The sequence below is a fragment of the Theropithecus gelada genome, chromosome 15 (assembly GCF_003255815.1).
Source record: "Theropithecus gelada isolate Dixy chromosome 15, Tgel_1.0, whole genome shotgun sequence".
Classification (NCBI taxonomy): domain Eukaryota; kingdom Metazoa; phylum Chordata; class Mammalia; order Primates; family Cercopithecidae; genus Theropithecus; species Theropithecus gelada.
This window is the reverse complement of record NC_037683.1, coordinates 107,295,691-107,308,791: the sequence shown is the minus strand read 5'-3', so window position 1 is coordinate 107,308,791 and position 13,101 is coordinate 107,295,691. Positions and strand designations below refer to the sequence as shown.

Below are 13,101 nucleotides of genomic sequence, written 5' to 3'. Positions count from 1 at the left end.
CTCCATTTCCTGCTTCAGAATCTAAAGGTGGTCACCTTGCAGTATTGAGGCCCGCCCGCCATGGGCAGTGCCACCCACAGATGACACACACTCTCCACCACCCAACCCAAACCGTAAGAATTTGCAACAAGGGAGGAAAAAGAACCAAAATTTCCAAGGCCCTGATTTTTTTCTTAAAAGTACTTTAAGAAAAGAAATTTGTTTGTGTTTTTTATTTACATTTTATATTTTTGTACATATTGTTAGGGTCAGCCACTTTTAATGATCTCGGATGACCAAAGCAGCCTTCGGACCGTTCTCTGTCCTACTTCTGACTTTACTTGTGGTGTGACTGTGACCACGTTCATTATAATCTCAAAGGAGAAAAAAAAAAAAAAAACTTGCAAAAGAAAGCAAAAACAACAACAGAAAAGCAATCTGATTCCCACCATTCCAGTAACTTTTTTGTGTATGTACTTAGCTGTACTATAAGTAGTTTGTATGAGATGGTTAAAAAGGCCGGCTGGCATGGCGGCTCACGCCTGTAATCCCAGCACTTTGGGAGGCCAAGGCGGGCAGATCACCTGAGGTTGGGAGTTCAAGACCAGCCTGGCCAATATGGAGAAACCCCCGTCTCTACTAAAAATACAAAAGATTAGCCGGGCATGGTGGCGCATGCCTGTAATCCCAGCTACTTGAGAGGCTGAGGCAGGAGAACAACTTGAACCCGGGAGGCAGAGGTTGTGGTGAGCCAAGATCTGCCATTGCACTGCAGTCTGGGCAACAAGAATGAAACTCCATTTTGAAAAAAAAAAAAAAAAAAAACAGGCCAGGTGCAGTGGCTCACACCTGTAATCCCAGGCCTTTCTTTGGGGGTCGCCGAGGCGGGCAGGTCACGAGGTCAGGAGTTTGAGACCATCCTGGCCAACATGGCAAAACCTGGTCTTTACTAAAAATACAAAAAATTAACTGGGTGTAGTGGTGGGTGCCTGTAATCCCAGCTACTCAGGAGGTGGAGGTTGCAGTGAGCTGAGATCGTGCCACTGCACTCCAGCCTGGGCAACAGAGTGAGATTCCATCTCAAAAACAAAAAGGCCAAAGATAAAAGGTTTCTTTTCTTTCCTTTTATTTTTATTTTTTTAAGATGGAGTCTTGCTGTGTCACCCAGGCTAGAGTGCAGTGGCACCATCTTGGCTCACTGTAACCTCCACCTCCCAGGTTCAAGTGATTCTCCTGCCTCAGCCTCCCGAGTAGCTGGGATTACAGGCGCATGCCATCACGCCCAGCTAATTTTTGTATTTTTAGTAGAGACGGGGTTTCACCATGTTGGCCAGGCTGGTCTCGAACTCCTGCCCTCATGATCTGCCCGCCTCGGCCTCCCAATGTGCTGGGGTTACAGGCGTGAGCCACTGTGCCTGACCTTTTTTTTTCCTTTTTTTGTCTATGAAGTTGCTATTTTTTTGGGGGGAGGCCTGTTTGATGTATGTGTGAAACAATGTTGTCCGACAATAAACAGGAATTTCATTTTGCTGAGTTGTTCTTAAAAAAAAAAAAATAGCTGCAATGTCCCAGAGAGAAAAGTAATAAACAAGTAGGCTTTCAAAAATATCAAGGTTATTGGTGTTTAAAATCAAACTATGGCTAGGCACGGTGGCTCACGCCTATAATCCCAGCACTTTGGGAGGCTGAGGAGGGAGGATCACTTCATGCCAGAAGTTCAAGACCAGCCTGGCCAACATGGTGAAACTAAAAATACAAAAATTAGCCAGAGGTAGTGGTGCACACCTGTAATCCCAGCTACTTAGGAGGCTGAGGCAGGGGAACCACTTGAACCTGGGAGGCGGAGGTTGCAGTGAGCTGAGATCACATCACTGCACTATACTCTGGGTGACAGAGTAAGACTCCATTTCAAAAAAATTTTTAAATAAAATCAAACCATTAGAGTAGTTCAGACTTCCCCTAACACTTGCAGGGCCCAGACTAAGAATACAAAAGAAGGCCCAAATATGCTACATCCAGGTATTTAAGTTGCAAATCGAATTAAACTGTCAGAGAAAACATGCTCTATCTTCCTAGCTTGACAAATGCACCTTTCTAAAATATTAAACGTTTTTTTTGGCAGGGGGTGTGGAGGGGACAGAGACTCGCTCTGATGCCCAGCCTGGAGTGCAGTGGCACAATCTTGGCTTGCTGCAACCTCCACCTCTCAAGTGCAAGCAATTCTCCTGCCTCATCCTCCCAAGTAGCAGGATTACAGGCATGGGCCACCACACCTGGCTAATTTTTCTAATTTTTTAGTAGAGACAGGGTTTCACCATGTTGACCAGGCTGGTCTCAAACTCGTAACCTCAGGTGATCTGCCCACCCCAGCTTCCCAAAGTGCTGGGATTACAGAACATTAAACTTTTAAAATTGGTTTAAAGCTCTATTTCTCCTAAAGTTAAAAATGGAGCTAGTGCAATGGTGTGCACCTATAAACTCAGCTACCCAGGAGGCTGAGGCAGAAGGATTACTTGGCTCAAGAGTTTGAGACCAGCCTGGGCAACACAGCGAGACTTTGTCTTAGAAAAAAAAAAAAAAAGGCGGCCGGGCGCGGTGGCTCAAGCCTGTAATCCCAGCACTTTGGGAGGCCGAGACGGGCGGATCACAAGGTCAGGAGATCGAGACCATCCTGGCGAACACGGTGAAACCCCGTCTCTACTAAAAAATACAAAAAACTAGCCGGGCGAGGTGGCGGGCGCCTGTGGTCCCAGCTACTCGGGAGGCTGAGGCAGGAGAATGGCGTAAGCCCGGGAGGCGGAGCTTGCAGTGAGCCGAGATCACGCCACTGCACTCCAGCCTGGGCGACAGAGCGAGACTCCGTCTCAAAAAAAAAAAAAAAAAGGCAAAATGTCAAGATAATTGAGTGTTATTATGGTTGAAAGTGTCTGGATGCTCTGATGATAAGCTGGTGATTTGGGGATGAGCAAAAAAATAAAATACATATTGCTTTTTTTTTTTTTTTTTTGGCCTTCACTTATTTTATTTTCCAAGACGGAGTCTCACTCTATCACCCAGGCTGGAGTACAGTGGTGTGATCTCGGCTCACTGCAACCTCTGCCTCCGGGGTTCAAGCAATTCTCCTGCCTCAGCCCTCTGAGTAGCTGGGATTACAGGCATGCGCTGCCATGCCCGGCTAATTTTTGTATTTTTAGTAGAGACGGGGCTAGTCCTACATGCATACAAATGTAAGAATAGCATGCATCATTCAGTGTTACAAAATGTTTCTCCGGTCCTATACGCAACTGTGGTGAATACCAAAGTAATTTAAGTACCTCAGGAATCAGAACTGGAATGTGACAAGAACATGAATGCTCAGCATACCAATATTTCAATTTGGCAAGAGTTAATTGCTTTCATGCTATCCACGTGTAAGGATTTGGCAGGCAATTATGTTTGTTTCTTCCCTAAGTGCCTCCTCCTCTGGAATCCTTCCTCTAATTGGAACAGTATCTGCTTTGACATCAATGGCATACAACCCACAAACTCTCATGACCTTCGATGCAGATGCCTTGTGTTTTGGGAGCATAGATCAAGAGATATCTCTTGGTGAGCAGCGTTGCACATAAGCGTGGGTGTTTAGGGCTTTAGGTCATGCTGTGCCAGAATAGGGCATGGGGTCCTGAGAGACGAAAGTACCATTTGCCTGTAACAAAGCAACATAGGTATTGGGGTGTATAAAATGTGTTGGGGTGCTAGGGTTCAGAGCAGGGTCCCTCTTGCCTGGGTCTAAAGGAGATACTGCTGCAGTTCATAAACAAAACATTTGTACTAATTATGCCAAGAAAATTCTTTGTTCAACCTGATTCTACCCCTTTTAGGTATCCAATATAATAAATTACAACTCCATAGTATTAAATTAATATCTTCTTAAAGTAGAATCATAAGAACAATAGAGAAATATAGTAATAAGGGAAACAATAAATTGGGGTCCTGTTCACTAGCAAATCGTGCCTGTTCATTGTTGAAAATGTGAAAATGAAGGTAAATAGCATTATTTCCTAAAGCACGTACACAGAGTAGAGCTGTTGTAATTGTGTTTTTGACTTTTTGCAGTTCAGAAAGTTTCCTAGGCCGGACGCAGTGGCTCACACCTGTAATCTCAGCATTCTGGGAGGCTGAGGTGGGCAGATCGCCTGAGGTCAGGAGTTTGAGACCAGCCTGGCCAACATGACGAAACCCCATCTCTACTAAAAATTACCCACTTTCCCTAGTTCATTCAACAGTGGGATTCCTGTGGATTTATGTTTTCTAGTTTTGTGGGGGGGAAATCAGAACTACTTTCCCAAAGGAAGTAAAAGTTCAGCTGAGAATTAAGGAGATGGCATTCAGCTACGTGAAGTGCAGTAATCCAGGTAAAGTATCGACCTGTATATCCCCCTGGCTCTCAGTAGTGCTCAGGGGACATTCCCATTAGTGATGATTCACATGGCAGTGAGCAGGAGAGGCAGCTGACTGCCACGCAGGACCACTGTTGTTTTACTCCTAGCTATTTCTCTTGCTCAAGCAGTAGTATACAAGTAGGCATGTCATATATTAAAAAATACATATTCAATATATACAAATATGTATCATATATTATTTGTATTATATATATCTATAGGTATCCATCTATCTATCTAGGAAACAACATTAAGAAATGTAAGAGCTGGTCCCTTGCACTGGAGAAGTTTATACAGCAGTGAAGGATATAAACAGGAGAATCAGACTTAGGGAATATGAATAAGGAAAAAACATCACAAAATGCCAGGTGAGTGAGTGACCTGCATCATACTTGCACTTAAAGCTTCATCTCTTCACTCCCTGAACAACCAGTGAAACAGAAGGCAAGGATAGGGGAACTGGCTGCCAGCTGATTTTGATGTCTTATGCCACCAAGAACTTCTTTCTGGCCTGGAGCAATGGCTCATGCCTGTAATCCCAGCACTTTGGAGGCTAAGGCAGGCAGATCACTTGAGGCCAGGAGTTTGAGACCAGCCTGGCCAACATGGTGAAACCCTGTCTCCACAAAAAATACAAAAATTAGCCAGGCGTGATGGCACACACACCTCTAGTCCCAGCTACTTGGGAGGCTGAGGCATAAGAATCGCTTGAACCTGGAAGGTGGATTTGCAGTGAGCTGAGATCGCGCCACTGCACTCCAGCCTGGGTGACAGAGCAAGACTCTGTCTCTGGAGAAAAAAAAAAGAAGTTCTTTCTGATATCCAGGACCTCTTCCGTCAGAAAGAAAAACACCACGAAAAGAAACCAGTCACCCCATTACAGTGTGCAGGTAAAGAGCACCGAGTTAGACCTTTTCCTCCAAGGGCTGGTCCCAAGCTGCAACCTGGGCACTCCTATAGCTAGATGCCTGTGGTATGCAGCGGCTCCGCAGCCCGAGGCCTTTGCTTTGCAGAGGCTGGGCTCATCCCACTTACCTGGGCCTGGTGAAGAGGGAAGGGAGGAGAGCCAAAGGTATGGGGCAAGAGAGGGTGAGGAGAAACAAGGAAGACAGAGACTGCAGCACTCTATGGTCAATGGCATAAAGGACGGTTGGCCACCTGTTGTCAGGGCCACTGTCACAACCTCCTGTCACTCCCATGCATGGGAGCGGAAGGGCTGGGCCTGGGTGCTACCTGGGAGGGGCATCCATCCGTATTCTGGATCTCGGCTCCACCTGTGCCCCTTCCCCTCTGGAACTCCCACCCTCACCTGCGTCTCTCTGCTGGGTTCAGTCTTTCCTTCAGGGGAAACCTCTGGCACTGTTTGTCCAGGTAAAATCAGAGCCCCGGCTTTATTCTGGGAAGTTCTGACTAATAATTACTGGGGAGAAGAGGGAGGAAGCAATGCAGTAAATCAAGAAAGGAATAGGCGCTGCTAAGGCCTCCACCACTGCGTTGTCACCGTGCTATTGTGGTGCTGCTGTCAGCACCCCCGGGCCCACTCAAACCTTTCCATTTCTTACCTACGTTTGATCTCACTAATTCACATCTAGAAATGTATTCAAATGAAAAACAATCCAGGATGTATGCATACATTAATTTTCAGGGATGTTTAGCAAGGCTATTTGTGGTAGAAAAATTGGAAGCTGGAAGCTACATAAATAAACTAACAATAGGTGACTGATTCTAAATCATGGAATTTCGTTTGGGAAAACTTTGTTTTTTGAGACAGAGTCTAGCTCTGTCACGCAGGCTGGAGTGCAGTGGTGCGATCTCGGCTCACTGCAACCTCTTCCTCCTGGCTTCAAGTGATTCTCCTACCTCAGCCTCCCGAGTAGCTGGAATTACAGGCGCCCACCACCATGCCCAGCTATTTTTTGTATTTTTAGTAGAGACACTGTGTTGGTCAGGCTGGTCTCAAACTCCTGACCTCGTGATCCACCAGCCTCAGCCTCCCAAAGTGCTGGCATTACAAGCATGAGCCACCGCACCTGGCCAGAATTTTTTTTTTAGACAGGGTCTCACTCTTTGTCCAGAATGCAGTACAGTGGCATAATCATGACTCACTACAGTCTCCAATTCCTGGGATCAAGCAATCCTCCTGCCTCAGCTTCCTGAGTAGCTGGGATTACAGATTCATACAATCACCCCTGGCTAAATTTGTGTGTGTGTGTGTGTGTGTGTGTGTGTGTGTGTGTGTGGAGATGGGGGTCTCTCTATGTTGCCCAGGCTGGTCATGAACTCCTGGGCTCAAGTCATCCTTGCACCTCGGTCTCCTGAAGTGCTGGGATTGTAGGCATGGGCCACCACACCCAGCCTTTTAGTAGTATTTATTGCACATATTTAAAGTCATTTTATGGGAGAATATATATGATTGACAGAAAATGCTCACTATAGGCCAGGCGCGGTGGCTCACACTTATAATCCCAGCATTTTGGGAGGCCGAGGCAGGTGGATCACTTGAGGTCAGGAGTTCGACACCAGCCTGGCCAACATGATGAAAGCCTGTCTGTACTAAAGATACAAAAATTAGCTGGGTGAGGTGGCCTGTGCCTGTAGTCCTAGCTACTTGGGAAGCTGAGGGGGGAGAATTGCTTGAACTCTCGAGGCAGAGGTTGCAGTGAGCTGAGATCATGCCACTGTCCTCCAGCCTGGGCAACAGAGGGAGGCTCCGTCTCAAAAAAAAAAAGCCCACTATATATTGAGTGGGGAGAAAACAGCTTACAAAACAGATTTTGGCTGGCTTCAAAAGAAAACAGTGAGACATAATACGATGGGCAGAGACAGGGAAGTGGTATCTCTAGGTAGCTGGATGCTAGGAATAAATATTATGCCATGTTATTTTTGCAAAGATAAGAGAAAAAAGGATATTTTTTAAACTGCGGGGGTGGTCAGCAGTTCACTCACTGGTGCTTGTGGGCTTTGTTCCCTCCCTGGAAAGGGACGGAGGATTCCACATCCAGAGGGAGCCCTGCCATCCATGCTTCTGAGCTTTAAGTCACTAGGACTTCTTTCCAACTTGTGTGCTGAGGAGACTCCAGTGTTGGCCTCAGTTCCCAGGCTGAACTCAGCAGCTCAGCCCATGAAAACTTCTGTATTGAGACAAAGGAAAGGATCTGTCAGAAAGCAACACCTATTGTCCCGACACTACCAAAGAGGACAGGTAACAAAGAAGCTGAAGACGGGTGGTAGAGAGAGGTGTAACATTTCAGCCCCTCAATCTAGAAATGTTAGTAGAATCAAGAACAGCTTAATAGACCAAGAGTCAGAATCCCCTGATGAAGATTCTTCATAAGAAAAAAGAAAGAAGACAGGGATATAACTCAGCAGCAGCTGTAGGGCAGGCCATGCAAGATGGGGGAAAGAACAAAAATTTTCCAAATAATCAAAATGGGAACTCTAAACTTTTCAGGTCCCAGCTTACTTTTTAAATCTCAAGCTAATCAGAACTTTGCCAGAGTCAAACGTAGCAAGCCTCCATCACCAAGTGTTCTTCCCAAACCACCAAGCTATTTCCTTTAATTCTTCCAATAAGGAAATAATGACATTGTAACTTAAAACCTTACTTAAAGTACAGGTACAAGATAAGATAAAGTACTAATGTTTACATTTAGCTATGTTTACAGATAGTTGTCAACTGGTCTAAAACAAATTCACCAAGGGATTAATGTATTTCTGTAGAACTGTTAATTAATATAAAAAATATAATTGACTTCATCTCATTTGTTTTATGTGTTGGGTGCACTGTGATGTAATGATAGCATCAGTGCAACTTAAAGTACTAAATTAATAATTGTATTAACTATTAAGTGTTCTCAAATGAGGTTTTCTTTTTTTTTTTTTGAGACAGAGTCTTGCTCTGTCACCCAGGCAGAAGTGCAGTGGTGCAATCTCGGCTCACTGCAACCTCTGCCTCCTGGTTTCAAGCGATTCTCCTGCCTCAGCCTCCGGAGTAGCTGGGATTAAAGGCGTGCATCACTACGCCCAGCTAATTTTTATATTTTTTGTAGAGACAGGGTTTCACCATGTTGGCCAGACTGCTCTCAAACTCCTGACCTCAAGTGATCCGCCTGCCTTGGCCTCCCAGAGTGCTAGGATTACAGGCATGAGCCGCTACACCCAGCCTCAAATGACTAACTTTTAAGTGAAACCATTCAAGTTTAGATCTGGGGACTGGCAAGGGAACCAACTTTTTCTATTGAATGTTGGAGGAAAATAGTAATATAAGATTATTATTCATGGATAGTAGATTGCTGAAAGTGAATCAGATTGTTAACATCTAGCTAAGACACAGGATTGAGAAGTAGGTAAATTTCTGAAAGTTCAGTATACTAGAAGCACTCAAACCAGTAATATGCCAACAACCTGATGCACTGACAAAAGAAAATGTGAAGTTTCCCTAATAGTTGCATTTTACAGTGGTGAAACTGGAAAGGGCACTTGGAGTTTATTAGAACAAGGCAGAGTATACCCCAATGGCCCTTTCTCTAAATGCAGTGGAGAGGTGTCTGCCAACAAATACACCAAAACCATTGTGTGTTTTTTTTTTTTTAATTTTATTTTTATTTTTTTTTGAGACGGAGTCTCGCTGTGTCTCCCAGGCTGGAGTGCAGTGGCGTGATCTCGGCTCACTGCAAGCTCCGCCTCCCGGGTTTACACCATTCTCCCGCCTCAGCCTCCCAAGTAGCTGAGACTACAGGCGCCCGCCACCACGCCCGGCTAGTTTTTTGTATTTTTAGTAGAGACGGGGTTTCACCATGTTAGCCAGGATAGGTGGTTTTTTTTTTTTGGGACAGAGTCTCGCTCTGCTGCCCAGGCTGGAGTGCAGTGGCACAATCTCTGCTCACTGCAAGTTCCGCCTCCCGGGTTCATGCCATTCTCCTGCCTCAGCCTCCCAGGTAGCTGGGACTACAGGCGCCCGCCACCATGCCCGGCTAATTTTTTGTATTTTTAGTAGAGACGGGGTTTCATCGTGTTAGCCAGGATGGTCTCGATCTCCTGACCTCGTGATCCACCTGCCTCGGCCTCCCAAAATGCTGGGATTAGCGGCGTGAGCCACCGCGCCCAGCCCAATACCATTTTTTAAAAAATATCATTTAATGGTCACTCAATAGCTTACAAAATACATTTTTATGGCTGGGCATGGTGGCTCACACCTGTAATCGCAGCACTTTGGGAGGCCAAGGCAGGCGGATCCAAGGTCAGGAGTTCGAGACCAGCCTGACCAACATGATGAAACCCCATCTCTACTAAAAATACAAAAATTAGCCAGGCATGGTGGCACATGCCTGTAATCCCAGCTTACTCAGGAGGCTGAGGGAGGAGAATCGCTTGAACCCAGGAGGTGGAGGTTGCAGTGAGCCAAGATCGCGCTACTGCACTCCAGCCCAGGCAACACAGCGAGACTCCGTCTCAAAAACAAAACAAAACATTTTTATATTACGGCACTGCCTAAGCTATTCTGATAGTAATGTGACCGTATCATTTCTGCAAAGCTTGCCTTGGGGAAAGGAAGCTTGCTTTTGAGAGATGTATAATGTGAAAGTTTTAAGTAACTAGGGAAGAAAGAGCCATGTAAATACATGTAATAAACTTGTAGCATATGTAAAGTTTTCTTGGCCTTTATCCTACAAAAATGGAATATTTTAGTATGAATTTGCTGAATATAAGAGTGTGGACTTTTGTTTTGTTTTTTAATAGTGTGGCCTAATTTTAAAGGTCCAAAATAAATTTTTTTTTTTTTGAAAAAAAATCACTTTATTCTGGGTGGGTACAGTGGCTCATGCCTGTATGTAATCCCAGCACTTTGGGAGGCTGAGGCGGGCAGATCATGAGGTGAGGAGATCGAGACCATCCTGGCTAACACGGTGAAACACCATCTCTACTAAAAATACAAAAAATTAGCCAGACATGGTGGCATGTGCCTATAGTCCCAGCTACTCGGGAGGCTGAGGCAGGAGAATCGCTTGAACCCGGGAGGCAGAGGTTGCAGAGAGCCGAGATCACGCCACCACACTCTAGCATGGGTGACAGAGCCAGACCCATCTCAAAAAAACAAACAAACAAACAAAAAAGAACTTTATCTTAAACTAAAATCTATTGCCAGGCGCAGTGGCTCACCCCTGTAATCCCAACACTTTGGGAGGCCAAGCGGGAGAAGATCGCTTGAGGTCAGGAGTTCAAGACCGGCCTTGCCAACATAGTGAAACCCCAACTCTATTTTTTTTTCTTTTTAGATGTAGTCTCGCTCTGTCACCCAGGCTGGAGTGCAGTGGCACAATCTCGGCTCACTGCAACCTCCGCCTCCCAGGTCCAAGCAATTCTCCTGCCTCAGCCTCCCGAGTAGCTGGGATTACAGGCGCCTGCCACCACGCCTAGCTAATTTTCATATTTTTAGTAGAGACGGGGTTTCACCATGTTGGCCAGGTTGGTCTCAAACTCCTGACCTCGTGATACGCCTGCCTCGGCTTCCCAAAGTGCTGGGATTACAGGCGTAAGCCACTGCACCCGGCTGACAATTTGCATTTTTAACTGCTTCCCAGATGATGCTGATGCTGATGCTGATGGTCCACACTTCTGAGAATCTCAGAAACAAAGTCTTACATTCAACAACAAAATTTGCATAATTCTGTCGCCCTTTTGTCTCAACTAACAGCTTAAGGGAAAGAGAATAGATTTATTAAGTATCATCCAGAATACACATAATGTCATTTTATTTAATTCTCGCAACACTCTACAACATAATTGTTACATCATTTTGTGGAGGAGGATGTTACATCTCAGAAATTAAGCAACTTGTTCAACATTATACAGTAAGGAAGGGGTGAACAAATGTGTTTGACTTCAAAATCTACATTCTCTGTTATAACTTGCCACTTCTAGTGATGTTTAGCCAGCATAATTATATTAGCCCAGAATTTTAACTTCATTCTACTTTCTATGTGGTGGTCTGTCTTCTACTTCGTTGTAGTCTATTTTAAAATTTTTGTTATAAACTGTTTCAAATTACCTAAAGAAGGCCAGGCACAGTGGCTCACACCTGTAATCCCAGCACTTTGGGAGTCTGAAGCAGGCGGATCACTTGAGATCAGGAGCTCGAGACCAGCCTGGCCAACATGGTGTATTATAATACACAATAAAAGATGGCTATTAAAATTATAACTTGGGGGAAGTGTTAGCCACACTAACCACATGACAAAAGACATTATGAAGAAACACATCTTAGTGCTCACCGGTAGCACAGGTCATTGTTCCTTAGGAGCTGGTCCACCATGTTCTCCACTGGCACAAACCAGCTGGGCACCGCTTTGTAAACAAGGGGAGTGTCTCTCACATCGCCAAGTACTAACGAATAACCATATCACATACCTGTAATACATATAAATTCAATTATCTCACTCTCCTGTATAAACACAGAACCCCATCTCTCTATCAGACGCACCCATACGACATTCCCAGAATATATAACCCTAATAACCACTTACTGAAAAATACAAGCACATAGCTCCACAAAACATTCATCCAAACTGCCATGCCCTTGAACACACACACACGCAAACGCAATACTCATGTAGTTCCCTATATGCCCTAAATATATCTGCGGTTAACTAACACGCCGCAAATATGCAAACATGCAAACATGCCACCTGATATCCCCAAATACACATACAGTCCCACAATACCTGCACATATGTAATCACACTTCCAAATGCTCACACAGAAATAACTCCTCCATTTTCCAAGACACAGAATCATACAAACTCTACCTCACAACTGCACACATTCATTCTACCAGTCCCCCAGTAGTCATGGATCTGCCCTCACACACTGAAATAGCCATATGCAACCCCTGAAAATCATGAAAAGAAACACACACAACCATGCAACATATTCTGAGCACACATATGGTCTTCCTACATTCCCCAAATATGTAAACCACAGTGTACATCCACAAAAACAGACACAAGCACTTTCTCTATTATTGCCCATATGCACAACAAGGTAATTCTTCCAAATCTGCCAAACATTAGACAAATACAAATCCCCAACATTCATCTGAGGAAACACATGGAAAATACATCTTCACAACCCAAATCGCAAATATCTAATCCTAATTCTTCTTATATACATATATTACACCTCATATCCTCCAAATACAGACACTCACTCTTACACACTCTCACAAAAGCAGTTATGAATAGTTAAGAATGACCTTCTTTGCTTTTCTTTTTTCTTTTCTTTTCTTTTTTTTTTTGAGATGGAGTCTCGCTCCCACCTCGAAGTGCAGTGGCGTGATCTCCTCTCACTGCAGCCTGCACCTCCCGGGTTCAAGCAATTCTCCTGCCTCAGCCTCCTGAGTAGCTGGAACTACAAGTGCGCACCACCACGCCTGGCTAACTTTTGTATTTTTAGTACAGACGGAGTTTCTCCAAGTTGGCCAGGCTGGTCTTGAACTCCTGACCTCAAGTGATCTGCCCACCTCAGCCTCCCAAAGTGCTGGGATTACAGGCGTGAGCCACCGTACCCAGCCCAATTATGACCTTCTTTAATCTGCAATCTCCACACAGACACCACCAACCCACACAGGTGAATCCATATTAGATTCTCACCAATTAAATACATATCAAATTCCAAACTAAGAATTCATATAAACACATTTTCA

General features: G+C 44.8%; 1 pseudogene; it reads left to right on the top strand.

Annotated features, from left to right (window-relative positions):
- The first annotated feature begins 7,521 nt into the window (after nt 1-7,521).
- LOC112607771 lies at nt 7,522-8,040 on the top strand (annotated as a pseudogene).
- The last annotated feature ends 5,061 nt before the right edge of the window (nt 8,041-13,101 follow it).